Raw genomic sequence first — 21661 nt, forward strand, 5'->3', positions numbered from 1 at the left:
TCGGGGTTGGTCAATAAATGCGGCCCAGCCAGCGACACCCACATCCCATGAGCGAATTTTAAAAATATTGGGATAGGGTGAGGAAGTGAGCTTGCATGGAATACTCTTTCAGGGGGTCGGTACACACTGATGGGCCAAATGGCCTCTTTTTTGCACTGTAAGGATTCAATGATTCTATGAAAGCATGCCGCATTGCTTTAGATATAGTGATTTTGTGTGGATCCTTGGTTAGAAGGTTTTTAAAAATATATTTATCCACATGTGTTTGCTGACAGGAGTAAGCAGTTGAGTTTGGAAACAAAGAAACAGTTCCAGCTTTGGTTTGGTGTGAGGAATCCAACATGAAATAGTAGTAAGTTAATCCTGCACTTCATATTGTAAAATATCCTAACTTTTAATAATAATCTTTATTGTCGCAAGTAGGCTAATATTAACATTGCAATGAAGTTACTGTGAAAAGCCCCTAGTCGCCACACTCCGGCGCCTGATCAGGTAAACAGAGGGAGAATTCAGAATATCCAATTCACCTCGCAGCATGTATTTCGGGACTTGTGGGAGGAAACCCAAGCAGAAACAGGGAAAACTCCACACAGACAGTGTCCCAAGCTGGGAATCGAACCTGGGACTCTGGAGCTGTGAAGCAACAGTGCTACCCACTATGCTACCGTGCTGCCCACGATTTGGTCACCGCATGGAATGCGGTGGGGCTTGTTCAGTTTGAGTCTTTGGAGGGAAGGTCAACTGGAAAATTTGTTCCAGCTTGTAGCTACTGGAAGAAATCTACAGTGATCCTCACCGTGCCTTATGGCAGATGGAGCCAACAGAGTTAGTCTGGAAAGCTGTGGGAAGATATTTGGTATCTGCGAATAACTTTGCCAAAGCCAATCTTCCAACACCAAATCCCTTTATTGAAGTAACGAAAATGACCATTACCGTGGCTCACAATGCACACACCCAAGCCGGGGGACCTACAGTGATGCCAATCAGGTTGGAGCAGTGGATTTTAAGTTCACACCATACATTTCCTATTGGGAGAGCCACTGCCTACTTAATAGGGGAATTTGTATTCCACAAATCCTGCAGGGAGATTTGTTGATGCCTCCCTGTTCTCCCCCCCCCCCCCCCCGCCCCGCCCCCATGTCCTTTGTGGCCACCATAACAGCTGGCAACCCAAGTAAGAAGCGGAGACATCTACAGTTGAGGTCTGTAAAGAAAATGTAGAGGGAGGATCGCAAAACCAAAAATCTCATGGAAGAATCCCCATAGAATCTTACCTCCGAGGAATAGCGGGAACATTGAGGAGAATTAAAGTGAATTCCAGAGAGCTATAGCATATCTTTTGGCCTGGCCTCTAAAGAATTGATTGCACAAATTCTTGGTGGGAGAAAATGAAAAGTAGAATGGAGTTCATAGCATGATTTAATTATAGACTCCTTGCTTTGTTTACTTATGTACAATAACGTTTATTTCTGTTTAAAAACAGGAAAACTTTGGCCTAGCTCTGTTGGTTGATTGCTGGGTGTTTGGATTTCTCTTTAAACTTAATGATCCTTAACAAAATCGTAACAAAGGGTGAAGAATTGTTGGGATTCAAGTGATTGTTATACCTGTCTTGATGAGGAATTTTCTTTGCCCCTGTTCCTTCTGTTAATCACACCGCAGAATCACACTTTTTCTGCTATTTAAAAGAGCATTTTTGTCATGGATTGTGCATTGTAATTTTTTTTTTGCTTCAATTATCTCCATGGGGGTTGAGTGCATAATTTAATGTTTGTGTCTACCTTTTGGAGGTGGTAGGTCATCATGGATTAGCCTGCATTAATCCTAAAGAGGATATGGTCTGCTCAGCCAGCCCTGATTGGCTGGGAAAGTAAATTCTTGCAGGGCTCAGTCAAGACATTTGACTTCCCTCTCCTAAATGCTGTAGGGAAATGGGGGGTAAATAAGGAAGGAAGCTCCACAGCTGCATTGAAAATAAGCAGCAGGCCATCTCTGTGGCTGGTGCCTGGAGGTTCAGGGAGTGTTAATATAATCTTTATTTTCACAAGTAGGCTTACATTAACACTGCAATGAAGTTACTGTGAAAAGCCCCTAGTTGCAACATTCTGGCGCCTGTTCGGGTACACCGAGGGAGAATTCAGAATGTCCAATTCACCTAACAGCACATCTTTCAGGACTTGTGGGAGGAAACCGGAGCACCCGGAGGAAACCCACGCAGACACTGGGAGAACGTTCACAGCGACCCAAGCCGGGAATCGAACCTGGGACCCTGGTGCTGTGAAGCAACAGTGCTAACCACTGATATCGTGCCGCCCAATGCACTGAAGGATAAATAATTCTGGGTTGTTGGAACAGGAAGAAAGTGTTGTATGAATTACTAAGAATTCTCTGTCGTGCCTCATCACATTCGGGTGTCAAAATGACCTGAAGTGCCTTTGCATGGTAAATTACTTTTGAAGTACAGTGATTGCTTTATGTGGGCAGATGACATAGTGTCATCTCATGAAGCATTGCAGAAGGAAAGGACGATAAACCTGGTAACTTCACAGATTGTGAAATATTTCAGTGAGACAGTGAGAATAGGCTGACCATCGCAGCAAATCAGTTGGGTGCAGAGCAGGCTGGGGAATATTACAACATACCTGATCTGTTTAGCCAATGGTTTAATTGTCTCGGGTGAATTATGAGACAGTTCAAACCCTGACCCTGGGAGCGGTGAACTAGTGCATATGATCTCCCGAGTGTAGGCAGAGAGCTGGGGTGGGGGTGGGGAATACAATATGGTCAGACCAATTTAGCACCGTACTATGCATTTGTTTATTCTGTTACACAAGGAATAGGAGCAGGAGTAGAACCACACAGCCTTGAGCCTGCTCTGCCATTCACTATGATCATGGCTGATCCTGGGCTTGAACTCCCCAGCTCCCAATTTCTCTTGATTTCCTGAGAGATCAAAAAAGCTGTCTACGCAGCCGGAAATATATTCCACGACAGGGTGTCCGTAATTCTTTTGCGTAGACAATTCCAAAAATATCCCAACTCTTTGAGTAAAGAAATTTCCTCTCATTCTCAGTCCTAAATGATCGAACCCTGAAACTGAGCCCCCTTGTATTAGATTGCCCCAGCTAAGGGGAAACAATCTCTCAGCATCCACCCTCTCAAGCCCCTTTAGAATTTTGAACGTTTATCTGAGATCGCCCCTCATTCTTCTAAACTCTAGAAAATATGAGCTCTAATTTTTCAGCCTCTGATAAGACATCCCCTTTGTTCAAGAGATTAATTTAGTAAACCTTCCCTGTGCAGCCGCTAAGGAACGAATGTTCTTCCATAGATATGGAGATCAAAACAGCACACCGATGACCAGATGTAGTCTTAGCAAAGCCTGATAGAGTTGTGGAAATATTTCTTTATTCTTTTACTCCAGTCCCCTTGCAATAAAGGCCAATGTACCATTTGCCTTCCTAAGTGCTTGCTGCATCTGCATGCTAACTTTCTGCGTTTGCGTACACAAGTCTCAAAAACATTCACAAGTTCAATACCTTTTGAAAAATATTCTGCTTTTCTACTCTTGCGACCAAAGTGAATAACTCCATGCCGTCCCATACAATACTCCATCTGCCATCTTGTTGCCCATTCGCTTAACCTGTCTATAATTTGTTTGTAGCACCTCTGTGTCCTCCCCATAACTTGCCTTTCCACCTAGCTTTGTGTCATCAGCGCTGAGATATCAAGGGAGAGGATTTGCACTGATTAACTTTTAGTGACCTCGGAGACTTCCGATGGCGCTCTCGAGGAAGCAGGTCGCAGGGCTCGAAGCGGGAGCAGGGGGGACCCCATGCCGGACGGCGAAACATGGCAGCCGGCAGGGGCCAGGGAGCGGAGGCTCACTGGCCAAAGGAGCAGCAAATGGAGTTTTTTAAGAACTGCTTCACCGAATTGAAGAGGGGCACATTGGACCCGATGAGGTCGGTGATGGACCGAATAGTCGAGGCGCAGGCGGTCCAGGAGAAGGCACTCGGGGAGGTCGAGTGGAAGCTTTCCAGCCAGGCGGACACGGTGGCAGAGCTGGAGCACGAGGTGGAAGAGCTGAACGCCTGCCAGGGGAGGATGCAGGAGCAGCTTGAAGAGCTGGGGAATAGAGCCAGGAGGCAGAACTTGAGGATCGTCGGCCTTCCTGAGGGCTGCGAGGGGTTGGATGTGGGTGCATAGGTGAAAGGTATGCTCAAGGTGCTGATGGGGCCGGAGGCCTTCCGCCGACCCTGGAGTTGGATGGGGCGCATAGAGCCCCGCAAGGAAGCCCAGGACGGGCGACCGACCGAGGGTCTTGGTGGTCCGCTTTCACCGGCTGGCTGACAGAGAGCACGTGCTGCGATGGGCCAAGGCGGAGAGGAGCAGCAAATGGGAGAACTGCGAGGTGCGCATTTACCAGGACTTGGGAGCGGAGCTGGCCAAGAGGCATGCAGGATTTATCAAGGTAAAGGCAGCCCTCTACAAAAAGGGAGATTAGGAATGATGTATCCTGCGAAGCTTTAGGTTACGTTTGATGAACTCCACCACTACTTTGAGACACCGGAGCAGGTTTGGACTTTCATTAAAGAAAAGAAGCTGAATTTGAACTAATGGGCACTTAGTTTTTTCAGTGCTGTACAGTGGCGGCGGTCTGTTAACCTAACTTGCTCGGACTAAGGAGTGGACCTTTATTAAAAGAAGAAGGTGGACTTGAACTACAGGACTCGGGGCTCTCCGAGCTTTTGTGTGGCGGCGGTTTGTTAAATGATCCGGTACTGTAATGTTTGGTCCAAGAGTGTTTTCAGCCTGGACAGAGGGCGGGGGCTGGAGGGCGCATGGGTGAGGGTATTTTGGGGAGATTGCAACAAGGGGGAGGGGGGGAAGGAGGGAGAGAGGGGTCCTGCGAAGGGGGCCCTGCGCTTGGTTCCTTTTGGCGGGTGATCGGGGCCTCTGATAGGGAGCCACGTTAGTTTAGTTGAACACGTGCGGCATGGGCAAACCGAGCTGGCAGGGGAAGTGCCTTATTAACATGGTTTTTTCTCCTACTGTTCGTTTTCACTGTGTTGAGGCTCTTTGCAGAGGGCCCTTTTTCTCTATGTAAATGTTACAAATTTGTTTAAAATAAAAAAGTTTTTTTTAAAAAACAAAAAAGTTTTAGTGACCACTGGTTATGGTCTTCGCCTAATAACTGAAGCAAGATCATAGTTATTAAATGTAAGGATGTTTTGAGCTAAAGTGATGGAAATTAATCCAGGTGCACTTTAAGGTCCATAACTGTTGCTGAGCAGGCAGCACATAGACAAACTAGATGGCCTGGGCTTGAGCCCCGGGCCATATTTCAATCATTTGTGCCAATTTCTGTTGCTTTTCTCATCCCCAATTTTGAGTGGCCTGTTTTGTAGGCAGCTTTTCCCATGAAGGGCGGGGGATGGGGGGATATTTCAACTTTGTCTGGCTCCAAGTGAATATTTAAAAAACAAACGTGAGCTTATCGTTACAGTAATGACTGGTTCCCAGTGCCTGTAAAAGCTGAGCAGAACAGACCTGACACCTACTCTGGGGCAGCAGATGTTCTCCCGTGGGACTTGAGACAGATTTCCGGCCTCTTGCCAGTATGTACAAGCTGCAGAAAGCCTCCTTGTTTCTCAGGTGTTCGTGGGATGCAGACCATAGCCCTACGATAATTGGTCATCATTGCTACTGTTTCCTGCCCATGAAAATGGGAACAAGGATGACCAATTTCTACCCCAAATGTTTTTGTTTTTACCACAAATTTGCCTTTCCTGTCAGAATCCAAGTACCATTAGTGACCTATAAGCGTTTTGTTTTTCTTCAAATTTCTTCAAATTCTCTTTGTTCTCTCGCTCTAACTCACCATATGTTACAGAAAGCTCAAATTAATAAAAGTAAATCCATTTTCAAGTGAAATCCTGAGTATTTTTATGAACACATTTGCCCATTCAAAAACTATCATGGGACTGGAAATGTATATGGGCGATTTGAACGGAGCTGGGAAAATTTTTGTTTTGTTCACTTAAACAGGATCAAGGTTCAACAGGGAGGTGAAGTACTGACTGCAGAAGACCAAGCTGATCTACAGGAATTGTGTGTGCTTTTGTCATTTGGTCTGTGCTTTTGCTGCACATACCACTTAAATCGACATGGTTTCAATTCCAGCAACACACACGACTGCGTGGCAAAACTTGGTTCCAACTCCATCTACACATTTGCTGACGATACGACCATAGTGGGCCGGATCTCGAATAACGATGAGTCCGAATACAGGAGGGAGATAGAGAACCTAGTGGAGTGGTGTAGCGACAACAATCTCTCCCTCAATGCCAGCAAAACTAAAGGGCTGGTAATTGACTTCAGGAAGCAAAGTACTGTACACACCCCTGTCAGCATCAACGGGGCCGAGGTGGAGATGGTTAGCAGTTTCAAATTCCTAGGGGTGCACATCTCCAAAAATCTGTCGTGGTCCACCCACGTCGACGCTACCACCAAGAAAGCACAACAGCGCCTATACTTCCTCAGGAAACTAAGGAAATTCGGCATGTCCACGTTGACTCTTACCAACTTTTACAGATGCACCATAGAAAGCATCCTATCTGGCTGCATCACAGCCTGATATGGCAACTGCTCGGCCCAGGACCGCAAGAAACTTCAGAGAGTCGTGAACACCGCCCAGTCCATCACACGAACCTGCCTCCCATCCATTGACTCCATCTACACCTCCCGCTGCCAGGGGAAAGCGGGCAGTATAATCAAAGATCCCTCCCACCCAGCTTACTCACTCTTCCAACTTCTTCCATCGGGCAGGAGATACAGAAGTCTGAGAACACGCACAAACAAAACAGCTTCTTCCCCAGTGTCACCAGACTCCTAAATGACCCTCTTATGGACTGATTTCATTAACACTACACCCTGTATGCTTCATCCGATACCAGTGCTTTTGTAGTTACATTGTATATGTTGTGTTGCCCTATTACGTATTTTCTTTTATTCCCTTTTCTTCTCATGTACTTAATGATCTGTTGAGCTGCTCGCAGAAAAATACTTTTCATTGTACCTCGGTACACGTGACAATAAACAAATCCATCCATCCATCCATCCAACTTACTTTGGATGGGGGAGGGTTTTTGGAAATTGAATCAAAACATTTGAATTTCTGTATAAGTTTTGCTATGTGATGTTATTTAACCAAGTGCTGAGGAGCTTATGCTTGGTAAGATATCTTGATGGCTCTTGAGTGTGACAGCGGAATTTCCCCATTTTTTTCCCGGTGTCCAAGGGTTCGCTTCGGCGATGTATGAAAGGGGGTGGGGTGGATGAATCATGTGACAAGGGGGTTCAGCAAGTATGTTTAAACGTATTTCAATGAGGTTCCTGCCCTTTACCTTGTTATGGACTGAATGGGCACAATGGCTTCTTCTGCACTACAGGGATTCTATGTCACCGCCGGGGGGGCTTGGCACATTGGATAGCGCGGTCCTCAGGCGAGAATTCTGTTTTCTGATTCGGACTTTCCACCTGTGTCGTTGTTCTCACTGCCGACTAACACAGGCTGAAAATGGGCCCTTTGGGTGTAAAGCACAAGATGAAGGAAGTAAAACATGACCGAAATTAGCTTGGCAAGGATGGCAGCATGTAAGCACAGTGGTTGCCACAGTTGCTTCACAACTCCAGGGTCCCAGGTTCGATTCCCGGCTTGGGTTACTGGCTGTGCGGAGTCTGCGTGGGTTTCCTCCCACAGTCCAAAGATGTGCAGGTTAGGTGGATTGGCCATGCTAAATTGCCCTTGGGTTAGGTGGGGTTACTGGTTTATGGGGATAGGGTGGAGGTGCGGACTTAAGTGGGGTGCTCTTTCCAAGAGCCGGTGCAGACTCGATGGGACGAATGGCCGCCTTCTGCACTGTAAATTCTATGGTACTATGAAGGATGCCGAGTCAGATTTTGGGAGGGGAGGGGAAGATACCTTGATTTAATTATTTTTTTGATGACAATCAGGTACCTGATTAAGATAAACTATGCACTTCGTAACATGAAGCATAACGATAGACATTTTGTCAAAACAGTGTAAAATTGTTGACCACAGTTTGCAATAAACTTTGCTATGTGTTGAATGTGTTTTTAAGTACGCTGAAGTAGTATTCACTAGCAAAGTATTTGCTTTTTGCGAAAGCATTTATCTGGTTTTTAATGTTTTCCTGAGTAAGATCATTATAAACAATGTCTTCCTCCTTGGTTGCATTGTTGGCTTTAAAACACATCTTTCTGGCATCAAAAGCTAATTGGCTGTATGACTATATCTGTAAATGCAGGGGACGTGACCCCAGAAAAGATTTTCCTAGAAATGCTTCTGGAGCAAGACGTTGGTTAATTGCTGATCGCTTGCAAATTGAACAATTATCCTAATAAAATGGAGCAAGTTTTAAAAGGAGTTGATCTTTAATTTCAAAAAACACACAGATATATTAGGGTGAATTTTCAATGTAGCTTGGAGCTTAACCTTTGTATTCTCCCTTGAATTGTCACATCTGTTTCTTCAGATTGGAGAATGTGATTTCCGTGGGAACGAGAAGCAGAATTGAAATAAAATTCAGCAGATATAACGTTGTGCTTCTGACAAGGAAAACTATTGCTTTTCTCAGCTAAGTGAAGCGAACTCATTAAGGAAAGATCATCAGTGTTTTTGTAGTGTAGCTTTCCAATGTATGAGTGGGTTAGTGTCCTGAATTACAGTGTACATTCAAGCTCTTGTGATAATACTCAAGCGGGTCCTCTGTATCTACCAAGGGAAAGAAAGTGTGAAAGATGCTTCACAGTATGATATTGAACCTCGATAATGGTGTTTGAGTAACTATATAAAGACTACATTGATGCACTTATATTCTACACATGTACCTTGAGCTATTTATATTACGGGCTGGATTTTCATGGAGTTGGGGAGATTCTGGGGATTGCGGGGGAGGAATGTTGGCTGGGACCTGATTTCCAGGGTTCCCAATTTTCAGTCGTGCCTCTTAAGGTTTCAGGTGGTTTGGGTTGTGAGCCCAACCCTGCACTCCAGTCCTGGCTTGTTCCATTGCCAGGATAGGCATGTCCCAGAAGACCTTACATTTTTTTCATGATAACTGTGATGGAGTCCCACAGCACCGAGGCGTACCTTTGGTAAACCGCCTCCATAGGTAACCAGCAGCCCCTAAAGTTGCACCTGAGCGCCTTCTCAGGTCAGCTGGCCCATTTGCATCCCGCACTCCCCACACTGCAAATCTGCTGCGGGATTCTCCATCGGCGGGATCCTCCGCTTGGCTGGCAGCGCATCTGCGCCCATGGATTTCCTGATGGGGTGAGGTGGCCACAATAGGAAACCCCATTGGCCGGCAGCGGGAACAGAGATTCCCGCTGCCGGTGGGAGCACACCGTGCCGGAAAACACGGCTGGCGGGACGGAGAATCCCTCCCTGATCCTTCCTGACACTTCCTCCTGAGGCAAACCAACTAACTTGGGAAGTGTTTAGGAATTTGTGATCTTCTGCTCGTCTCGAGGATGAAAATCCAGCCCTGCATATCCACAGCCCAGCTTTATCTATCTAATTTAATAGTTTAAATATATTTATGTGTTAAAATAATTATGCATTACCTCTGTGGTGACATGGTGGTGTATCATTGCTTTTCAGAGGTTGAGGTCAGAAAGTTTGTATCTGGATGTAGCTTATTTGCTTTTTAGTCTCCTCTACCCTGAGACAGGTGGACATCACCCACACCAACCAAAGATGTGCAGGGTAGGTGGATTGGCCATGCTAAACTGCCCCTTAATTGGAAATAAAATGAATTGGGTACTTTAAATTTATTTTTTAAAACTTGCATTTATGTAGCACCTTTTAAAGTAAACCATCCCAAGGCGTTTCACTGGAGTTTTACGAACTAAAAAATAATGTAAATTCAATTAAGGGAGCTGTTAGGACAGATGAGCAAATACTTGGCCAAGGAGGAAGGTTTGAAGAAGCGTCTTAATAATAATAATAATAATAATAATCTTTACTGTCACAAATAGGCTTACATTAACTTTTTTTTTATAAATGTTTTATTGAAATTTTTTTCCCAAACAACAATTTTTCCCCTCTTACAAAGCAAACGCAACAATAACAATACAGAAATTTTAAACAATACACAAGTAACAAAACCCCTTTATCTTTGACCTAAACTAAACCCCCCCTCCCCCCCCCCCCCCTGGGTTGCTGCTGCTGGTCATCTGTCTTCCCTCTAACGTTCCCCTAGGTAGTCGAGAAATGGCTGCCACCGTCTGGTGAACCCTTGAGCCGATCCTCTCAGGGCAAACTTTATCTGCTCCAGTTTAATGAACCCCGCCATATCATTTACCCAGGCCTCCAGTCCGGGGGGTTTCGCCTCCTTCCACATGAGTAGGATCCTGCGCCGGGCTACTAGGGACGCAAAGGCCACAACGTCGGCCTCTTTCGCCTCCTGCACTCCCGGCTCTTCCGCAACTCCAAATAGAGCTAACCCCCAGCCTGGTTTGACCCGGGCCTTCACCACCCGCGAAATCACTCCCGTCACTCCCTTCCAATACCCTTCCAGTGCCGGGCATGCCCAAAACATATGTGCGTGGTTTGCCGGGCTCCCGCCACACCTCCCACATTTGTCCTCCACTCCAAAGAACCTGCTCAATCTTGCTCCCGTTATGTGTGCTCTATGTAGCACCTTAAATTGAATCAGGCTAAGCCTGGCGCATGAGGAAGAGGAATTTACCCTGCTTAGGGCATCAGCCCACATACCCTCCTCTATCTCCTCCCCTAGGGGCTTACATTAACACTGCAATGAAATTACTGTGAAAACCCCCTTGTCACCACACTCCAGTGCCTGTTCGGGTGTACACAGGGAGAATTCAGAATGTCCAAATTACCTAACAGCACATCTTTCGGGACTTGTGGGAGGAAATCGGAGCACCCGGAGGAAACCCACGCAGACACTGGGAGAACGTGCAGACAGTGACCCAAGCTGGGAATCGAACCTGGGACCCTTGAGCTATGAAGCAACAGTGCTACCCACTTTGCTACCCTGCTGCCTCTTAAAGGAAGAAAGAGAGATAGAGAGGCGGACACCTTCAGGGAGGGCCTTGGCAGCTGAACATATGCCGCTAATATGTAATGATTAAAATCGGGGTGCGAAAGGAATTGGAGTGCAGAAATCTCAAAGGTTTGTAGGGCTGGAGGAGATTACCCATCCCGACTCTCTCTTACCTGTTAGTTAACCAGTTCTCATCTATGCTAATATATCAGCTCGTACACACCATGAGCATTTATCTTGTGCAGTAACCTTTTCTGTGTCACCTTATCGAATGCCTTTAGGAAATACAAATACATGACATCTACTGGTTCCCCCTTTTTCACAGATCTTCACATCCTCCAAGAACTCTAATGAATTTGTCATGCATTATTTCCCTTTCACAAAACCGTGTTGATTTTTCCTGATAGTATTAGAATTTTCTAAATGTCCTGCAAGCACTTGCTTAACGTTGGAGTTCCCAGCAATTTCTCAATTATGTTAGGCTAATTGGTCAGTAGTTTCCCGCTTTCTGTCTCTCTGGAGCATCTCTACAACAAGGACTCTTACATCAGACTCTTATTCATTGACTACAGCTCCGTCTTCAACACCATAACCCCAGCCAAGCTCATAGCCAAACTCCAAAACCTAGGACTTGGCTCCTCCCTGTGCAACTGGATCCTCAACTTCCTGAACCATAGACCACAATCAGTAAGGATAAGGACACCTCCATGATAATCCTCATTACCAGGGCCCTGCAAGGCTGCATACTTAGACCCCTAATATACTCCCTATTTACACACGACTGTGGCAAAATGTGGCTCCAACCCCATCTATAAGTTTGCTGATGACAAACCGCAGTGGATCAGATCTCAAACAACGACGAGTCAGAGTACAGGAGGGAGATCGAGAACCTAGTGGCATGGTGCAACTCCAACAATCTCTCCCTCAATGTCAGCAAAACTAAGGAGCTGGTCATCAACCACAAGAAGCGAAGTACTGTACACACCCCTGTCTGTATCATGGTGCCGAAGTGGAGATGGTTGACAGCTTCAAATTCCTGGGTGTACACATCACCAACAATCTGTCCTGGTCCACCCATGTCGACGCTACGACTAAAAAAGCACAACAGCGCCTATACTTCCTCCGGAAACTAAGGAAATTTAGCCTGTCCACACTGACTCTTAACCAATTTTTACAGATGCACCATGGAAAGCACCCTATCTGGCTGCATCACAGCCTGTTATGGCAACTGCTTGCCCAAGACCGTAAGAGCTGTGAACACAGACCAATCCATCACATGAACCCGCCTCCCACCCATTGACTCTGTCTACACCTCCTGCTGCCTTGGAAAGCGGACAGCATGATCAAAGACACCTCCCACCTGGGTTGTTCTCTCTTCCAACCTCTTCCATCGGGCAGAAGATAAGAAAGTCTGAGAATACGCACTAACAGATTCATAAACAACTTCTTCCCCGCTGTTACCAAACCCCTGAATGACCCTCTTATGGACTAAACTGATCTCTCTATGCATCTTCGAGGGGCTGTTTAGCACACTGGGCTAAATCGCTGGCTTTTAAAGCAGACCATGGCAGGCCAGCAGCACGGTTCAATTCCCGTAATAGCCTCCCTGAACAGGCGCCAGAATGTGGCGACTAGGCGCTTGTCACAGTAACTTCATTGAAGCCTACTTGTGACAATAAGCGATTTTCATTTTAGGGACTGGTTTAGCACAGGGCTAAATCGCTGGCTTTTAAAGCAGACCAAGCAGGCCAGCAGCACGGTTCAATTCCCGTACCAGCCTCCCGAACAGGCACCGGAATGTGGCGACTAGGGGCTTTTCACAGTAACTTCATTGAAGCCTACTTGTGACAAGCGATTTTCATTTCATTCATTTCATCTTCTTTACTGTGGCAGCACTATACTCCGTATTCTTCACCCAATGCCTGTGTATTTACATTGTGTTTTTATCGTATGTCCTATGTTTTTCATGTATGGAACGATCTGCCTGGACTGTACCTGGGTACACGTGACAATAAATCTAAGTCTATTCAGCCAAGACTGGGGATTGATGGTGAGATCTGAGAAATTGCTGCTCAGTAATGCCACCTTCATTTAACTTGTCCTAAATTGTGTCTGAGATGAAATATTTTGCCATCAATTGCATGGTATGCTTTCATGGCTTTGCATAAAAAGCCATCTTTCATTGACTGTTTATCAAGCACTATACCCTTGCTGACTGACCCTTGTGTTACTGAAAAATCATTTGTTAAAAATCCTATCAGGAACAATTTGTGGCCATATCAAAGGTTGACTGAATATCAACTGCAGCTGCTGCTTACTATGGCATCTCATCAACTCTTAAGGTGTTTCCGTGCTGCATTCTGCTCTGCTTCTTCTCCACATTAGTAAAAATTGATAGAAGTGACCTTGGGCTCTTGTGAATTGTTTGCAGAGGCACGGCTCTCGTGCAAGGAAAAACAAAGAGATCATTTAAAGTGCGCTCACTGTAGGCACCAGCAGCACAATAGAGCGTGAACAGGAAATCAATTGAATGACTGACTTGTTAATCTATTGGTTGGTAATTGAGAAATATTTGTTCGGACCAGGAGGATTTCACAACTGATTGCTTGATCCCTTTTTTTCATGGTGGGTGAGGAGGAAATGTTGACAACTTCACTGAAGACCTGAGAGCTGGGGGTCAAAGTTGCATCTGGGCACTCACCACACCATTTCAAACTGTTCATGTTGGTTCCTAATTTAACTGGAAATTGGGAGAATAGTAATTCACCCAATTACTATTTGGAGAAAGGAAAGTATTATCTACTGCTGCGTTTTTAATTTAATTTTATTTCTTTCATTTCCTATGACCAACCCAATGGTATATGGTTAATGTGTCTTCTCTAATTTTCACCGTCGCTGTTTGTGATGCATCCTTGGCCTCTGATGGATGTGCAGAATCACAAGTGTCGGGGGGTTCCCCTCAGGCAGATCTCCCAAATTGGTTGGCACTCATCAAGCAATGACGACTTTACTGGCTTGGACACGTTCGCAGGATGGAAGATAGATGTATGCCCAGGAAGTTACTGAAAGAATGAAGCCACAGTGCTCACTCAAAAGAATTTTACGAAGCAAAAATCAAAGAACATGAATATTCATAACAAAACTCCATCTTGAATGATCAATTAAGTTTAAAAATATTTAAAGTGCAATGTACACAGTTGCTTATTTTCTAAACCGAGCTTCCTAACTCACATGTCCTTGTACACCCATTTGATGAGCAACCCCCCCCCCCCCCCCCTCCGCCCAGTCCCCCACAAACAAAACTCCAGCCAGATACTTAACAAAATTTGGAAGATTAACAACTAGATACGCGTTGAAGATTTGTATGAATGTCTTTCAGGCATCCACTTACGTCCGGCAAGGTTTTCCCTTCAAATCTCCTCCAACCGTCACATGTTTGTAGACTCCTGCTTGGACGTAGGTGTGGCTAGTATTTCAAGCACCGTCACGTCAGGTCAACTCTCCTGGTTCTTATTTTCTTTAACTCTGGAGGTCTGCAATTAGAACTCTTTCACTCTCCTTCTGAGCTTGGCTATCCCAGAAGTCCAACTCATGTCAGGTGTCCCTTCAGTTAGCAAAAGGTTTAAACACTCTTAGCCAACACACCAAATTTCAAATGAACTCTTCTGGAAAAAGTTGCGTTTTGCCCTGCAGTCAGTTTGTCCTAAAACCTCAAACTGCTTGAGACCAGAACCACACATAATCTACTCATCCCTATAATTAATGTCTTGTTGAATATTTGCTATCCTATTCTTTATCTTGGTCCATAGAATCCCTACAGTGCAGAAGGGGGCCATTCAGCCCATTGAGCCTGCACTGACCCTCGGCATGATCACTCCACTAGGCCCCTTGCACTACCCCCTGTGCATTAATCATGGCCAATCCACCTAACCGACACATCTTTGGCTAGTGGGGGGGAGAAACCAGAGCACCCGGGGGAAACCCGCGTAGATACGGGGAGAACGTACAAACGCCACACAGTCACCCAAGGCCGGATTCGAACTGGAGTTCCTGACGCTGTGAGGCACCAGTGCGCTAACCACTGTGCCACCGTGCCATCACATGATCACTTACTGGAAGCCAGGCATTTTACCAGAAATCAACTCCGAGAGAAACCTAGTTCTTAAATGGGCCATCACCCCAAAATGAAATATAGTTTTTTTTTGCCAAAAGCACGTTGGCCCTTGCAACTCAGGATTTTCAGTGTAGCGAGACAGCTGAAGCCAGATGTAGGACACCCAAAGTTCTGCTTCAAGGGTGCGCAGAAGCATAAAGGGGCAGCACAGTAGCACAATGGGTAGCACTGTTGCTTCACAGCGCCAGGGTCCCAGGTTCGATTCCGTGCTGGGTCACTGTCTGTGCGGAGTCTGCACGTTCTCCCCGGTCTGCGTGGGTTTCCTCCAGGTGCTCTGGTTTCCACCCACAGTCCAAAGACGTGCAGGTTAGGTGGATTGGCCATGATAAATTACCCTCCGTGACCAAAGGGTTGGGGGGGGTGTTTATTGGGTTACGGGGATAGAGTGGAAGTGAGGGCTTAATTGGGTCGGTGCAGACTCGATGGGCTGAATGGCCTCCTTCTGCACTGTATGTTCTATGTTCTAAGTTCACAGCTCCAGAGCCCCAGGTTCGATTCCTGGCTTGGGTCACTGTCTGTGTGGAGTCTGCACGTTCTCCCCGTGTCTGCGTGGGTTTCCTCCAGGTGCTCCGGTTTCCTCCCACGAGTCCCAAAAGACATGCTGTTAGGTAATTTGGACATTCTGAATTCTCCCTCTGTGTACCCGAATAGGCGCCGGAGTGTGGCAACTAGGGGATTTTCACAGTAACTTCATTGCCGTGTTAACCTAAGCCAGCTTGTGACAATAAAGATTATTATTAAAGACCCTAACCGTACAATTCTGTAGCTGGGAGACACTTGCTAACAAGGAAAAGTAACACCTTGCCCTGTGGGCCACTATGACCATCAGTGACTAAGTGGTTTGGCAACCAGTGTCAACACCAAAAACAAGAACCCACAATGACACCTGATAACCTAGACAGGTTTGCCACTACCATCACAGGCTTCATCAGAATGTGTGTCGAGGATTGCGTGCCAAAGAAGGTGGTACATATGTTCCCCAACAGGAAACCATGGTTTAACCGGGAGACTCACTCCCTACTGAAGTCCAGGTCTGAGGGGTTCAAGGCGAGTGACCATGACGTATACAAGAAATCTAGGTACAACCTCTGCAAAGCCATCAGGGACGCCAAGAGAAAATACCAGACTAAGCTAGAGTCGCAGACTAACGACACGGACTCTCGTCGGTTGTGGCAAGGCTTAAACAATATAACGGGCTACAAAGCAAAGCCGAGTAGGATCTCTGGCAGCAGAGCACCGCTCCCTGATGAACTCTATGCGTTCTATGCTCGTTTAGAGCAGGAGGCCAACAAACCAATGTCACCTGCCCTAATAGTCTCGGACACACCCATACCTGGTTTTGGGGTTGGTTTAACAGCTGGCTTGTAATACAGAACAAGGCCAGCAGCGCGGGTTCAATTCCCGTACCGGCCTCACCGAACAGGCGCCTGAATGTGGCAACGAAGGGCTTTTTACAGTAACTTAAGCCTACTTGTGACAAGCAATTATTATTATTATTATTATTACCTACCTTCAGTCTCCAAAGTTCGATTGGCCTTCTCGAAAGTGAACCCACGGAAAGCAACGGGTCAGAATCCTGCACAGACCAACTGGCAGAAGTGTTCGTGGACATCTTTAACCTGTTCGTACTCTGCTCTGACGTGCCCACTTCAAGAAGACCACTCTCATACCGATGCCAAAGAAGAACCAGGCAACGTGCCTCAACGAATGCCGACCAGTGTCCCAGACATCTGTTATTTTGAAGTGCTTCCAGAGATTAGTCATGAGACACTCAACTCAAACCTTCCCGATTGCCTTGCTGCACTGCAATTTGCCTACCGCCACAACCGGTCCACAGCAGATGCCATCTCCCTGGCCCTACACTCATTCCTGGAACATCTCGAGGTCAGACTCCTGCTCATTGACTTCAGCTCTGCCTTCAAAATTACAATCCCAGCCAAGCTCATATCCAAACTCCAGAACCTAGGACTTGGCTCCTCCCTCTGCAGCTGCATCCTCGACTTCCTGACCCACAGACCGCAATCAGTAAGGATAAACAATGACACCTCCTCCATGAAAGTCCTAAATACTGGGGCCCCACAAATCTGCATACTTAGCACCCATACTATACTCCCTATATACACACATGACTGCGTGGCAAAATTTGGCTCCAACTCCATCGGCATGTTTGCTGATGACGCGACGCGACACCACCAACAATCTGTTCTGGTCCACCCACGTCGACGCTATGACCAAGAAAGCACAACTGTGCCTAAACTTCCTCAGGAAATTGAGGAAATTCGGCATGTCCACATTGATTCTTAACAATTTCTATAGATATGCCATAGAAAGCCTATCTGGCTGCATCACAGCCTGGTATGGCAACTGCTCAACCCAAGGCCATAAGATACGAGAGAGTTGTGAACACAGCCCAGTCCATCACGCGAGCCCACCTCACACCCATTGACTCTGTCGACACCTCCCGCTGCTTTGGGAAAGCAGGCAGCATAATCAAAGACTCCTCCCACCGGGGTCTTCCAACCTCTTCCATCGGGCAGAAGATGCAAAAGTTTGAAAACATGCACCAATAAACTTTAAAAACGCTTCTTCAATAAAAACGACAATAAATCTAAATCTTATCTAATTCATCTGCGGCACTTGTGGCAGCACCTGCCTCTCGCTGACCTGCCTCTCGCTGACCTGCCTCTCGCTGACCTGCCTCTCGCTGACCTGCCTCTCGCTGACCTGCCTCTCGCTGACCTGCCTCTCGCTGACCTGCCTCTCGCTGACCTGCCTCTCGCTGACCTGCCTCTCGCTGACCTGCCTCTCGCTGACCTGCCTCTCGCTGACCTGCCTCTCGCTGACCTGCCTCTCGCTGACCTGCCTCTCGCTGACCTGCCTCTCGCTGACCAGTCTCTTCAGCTATCAGTAACAGTCCACCGTCCCCAATGATTTGATTTGCTGAATGTCCAGCATGTATTACGTAGATGGAAGGATGCCGATGGATAAATTATTTGCTCATAATCTCATCACATTTTATCTACATTAGGAACAAGACCATTCGGCCCCTCAAGCTTACCTTACTGTTCAGTTAGATCATGATTGATCTTCACTTTAATTCTATTTGGTCACCTTTGCTTTACCCTTAACAAACAAAACCCTTTTTTTATCTCCGCCTTGAAATCCTTAATTTGCTCCATGGACATGTTTTTCAATAGAGAGGGTTGCTGATTTCTGTTGCGTTTTTGTGTGGAAAAGGTGAACAAAGAACAAAGAAAATTACAGCACGGGAACAGGTCCTTCGGCCCTCCCAGCCTGCGCCGATCCAGATCCTTTATCTAAACCTGTCTTCTATTTTCCAAGGATCTACTTCCCTCTGTTCCCCGCCCGTTCATATATCTGTCCAGATGCATCTTAAATGATGCTATCGTGCCCGCCTCTACCACCTCCGCTGGCAAAGCGTTCCAGGCACCCACCACCCTCTGCGTAAAAAACTTTCCACGCATATCTCCCATAAACTTTCCCCCTCTCACCTTGAAATCGTGACCCCTTGTAATTAACACCCCCATTCTTGGAAAAAGCTTGTTGCTATCCACCCTGTCCATACCTCTCATAAATTTGTAGACCTCAATCAGGTCCCGTCTCAACCTCCGTCTTTCCAATGAAAACAATCCTAATCTACTCAACCTTTCTTCATAACTAGCACCCTCCATACCAGGCAACATCCTGGTGAACCTCCTCTGCACCCTCTCTAAAGCATCCACATCCTTCTGGTAATGTGGCGACCAGAATTGCACGCAGTATTCCAAATGTGGCCTAACCAAAGTCCGATACAACTGTAACATGACCTGCCGAATCTTGTACTCAGTACCCTGTCCGATGAAGGCAAGCATGCTGTATGCCTTCTTGACCACTCTATCGACCTGCGTTACCACCTTCAGGGTACAATGGACCTGAACTCCCAGATCTCTCTGTACATCAATTTTCCCCAGGACTCTTCCATTGACCGTATAGTCCGCTCTTGAATTAGATCTTCCAAAATGTATCACCTTGCATTTGCCTGGATTGAACTCCATCTGCCATTTCTCTGCCCAACTCTCCAATCTATCTATATTTTGCTGTATTCTCTGACAGTTCTCCTCGCTATCTGCAACTCCACCAATCTTAGTATTATCTGCAAACTTGCTAATCAGACCACCTATACCTTCGTCCAGATCATTTATGTATATCACAAACAACAGTGGTCCGAGCACGGATCCCTGTGGAACACCACTAGTCACCTTTCTCCATTTTGAGACACTCCCTTCCACCACTACTCTCTGTCTCCTGTTGCCCAGCCAGTTCTTTATCTATCTAGCTAGTACACCCTGAACCCCATACGACTTCACTTTTTCCATCAACCTGCCATGGGAAACTTTATCAAATGCCTTACTGAAGTCCATGTATATGACATCTACAGCCCTTCCCTCATCAATTAACTTTGTCACTTCCTCAAAGAATTCTATTAGGTTTGTAAGACATGACCTTCCCTGCACAAAAAAAACCATGCTGCCTATCACTGATAAGTCTCTTTCAAATGTGAATAGATTCTATCCCTCAGTATCTTCTACAACAGTTTGCCTACCACTGACGTAAAGCTCACAGGTCTATAATTCCCGAGATTATCCCTGCTACCCTTCTTAAACAAAGGGACAACATTAGCAATTCTCCAGTACTTCGGTACCTCCCCCGTGCTCAAGGATGCTTGAAAGATATCTGTTAAGGCCCAAGATATTTTGTCCCTCGCTTCCCTCAGTAACCTGGGATAGATCCCATCCGGACCTGGGGAGTTATCCACCTTCCTGCCTTTTAGAATACCCAAAACATCCCCTTCCTTATGCCGACTTGACCTAGAGTATTTAAACATCCATCCCTAGCCTCCACATCCGTCATGTCCCTCTCCTTGGTGAATACCGATGCAAAGTACTCATTACGAATCTCACCCATTTCCTCTGACTCCACGCATAAATTCCCTCTTTTGTCTTTGAATGGGCCAATCCTTTCTCTAGTTACCCTCTTGCTCCTTATATACGAATAAAAGGCTTTCGGATTTTCCTTAACCCTGTTAGCCAAAGATATTTCATGACCCCTTTTAACCCTCTTTATTGCGTGTTTGAGATTTGTCCTACTTTCCCGATATTCCTCCAAAGCTTCATCAGTTTTAAGTCGCCTAGATCTTATGTATGCTTCAGATCAGGTGTGCACTGATATTCCTCCAACAGGGCCACGCAGTAATTTTAATATTATGCCCTTTGCCAGAGGAAATAGTTTCTGTTGCCCTTTCAGTTCCTTTCAATAGTTTAAAATGTTTAATAGGATCATTATCCACCTTCTATTGTCAAGGCAATACAAGCCCAGTTTGTATAACCTGCTTTATAATTAAAAGTTGTATGCCCTCTGTGCTGCACTCTCTCCCAAGGCCAAAGTATTGTTCCTGTAATATCCTGCACGGGACCTACAGGGTGGGAATGCTTTCTTTCCCGTACGAACTCACCTGCTAGGGGCGGGGTATCTCAATTACCAGATGTATACAAGGTCGGCCAGTAAGTCACCCACCAGAGAGATGGGACAGGTAGGGATCTACCGGGTAGTGTATATATTGTTTGTGTAAATCAAACCTTGTTCATGTTTTACTCGGCGTGGACTCCCTGGCGTGGACTCCCCATGTCCTTTGTAAACTTCCTTGAGGTGTGCCTCAAATTGAACGCGGTACTCCCAAATGGGGTTTGATCAAGGTTCTGTGTACCTGAAGCATCACTTCCTACTGTTTGTATCTACAGACCTGTTTGTAACAGATCACCGAATTTCAAGTCTGATCTTCTATCTTCGGTAACACACGCACTTAACTACACACGTTACGAATCACTTTTATTCCAGGTCAAAAATCTATTTATAGTGAGTAGGAAGCCATGCCATTATTTTTCCACAGAGCTACGTTATTGGAATCAAAAATTGATGGGCAAAATGCATAATGATCTGCAACCCCTTAAACATTTATGACATCCATATAAAAACGATACTTTCTGTGCTGTTTCCCTTTGTATTATTGTTGTGCATTTTACAGGTTTATGATTTTTGCCCTCCCCCATTTGATACCCTACTAACTGAGGGACATTTATTAGAGATTATGAATAAAGTTGAGCATCGCTTGGGGCCAAGTGTGTATTGGATTTTGTAATATAATGTTCGAGGGTGCTAAATATGTTTTGTACTTACCAAAAAACATTTTCAACATGATAATCACAGCGAGTGACATAATTTAATGCACTAACGTCTGGCTACGATGAGGTTTTGCTCTATTTAGGGTTTGTAACCATCTGCGGTGCGTTGGAACCTGCGCATCGTCCAGGAACCTTCCCAGACCCTTGTA

General features: G+C 45.9%; 1 protein-coding gene across 8 annotated transcripts in view; it reads left to right on the forward strand.

Annotated features, from left to right (window-relative positions):
* Window positions 1-21661, forward strand: part of LOC140429216 (microtubule-associated serine/threonine-protein kinase 4-like) — a 651560-nt gene that overhangs the window by 41838 nt on the left and 588061 nt on the right. Inside the window, exon 2 of one of the 8 annotated variants that reach the window (XM_072515942.1) lies at window positions 276-352. The exons of the other annotated variants lie outside the window; for them this stretch is intronic. The gene's annotated coding sequence lies outside the window, so the exon portion shown is untranslated. The remainder of the gene's footprint in view (window positions 1-275; window positions 353-21661) is intronic. 8 annotated transcript variants of the gene reach the window in all.

This window comes from Scyliorhinus torazame, chromosome 9 (assembly GCF_047496885.1).
Source record: "Scyliorhinus torazame isolate Kashiwa2021f chromosome 9, sScyTor2.1, whole genome shotgun sequence".
Classification (NCBI taxonomy): Eukaryota; Metazoa; Chordata; class Chondrichthyes; order Carcharhiniformes; family Scyliorhinidae; genus Scyliorhinus; species Scyliorhinus torazame.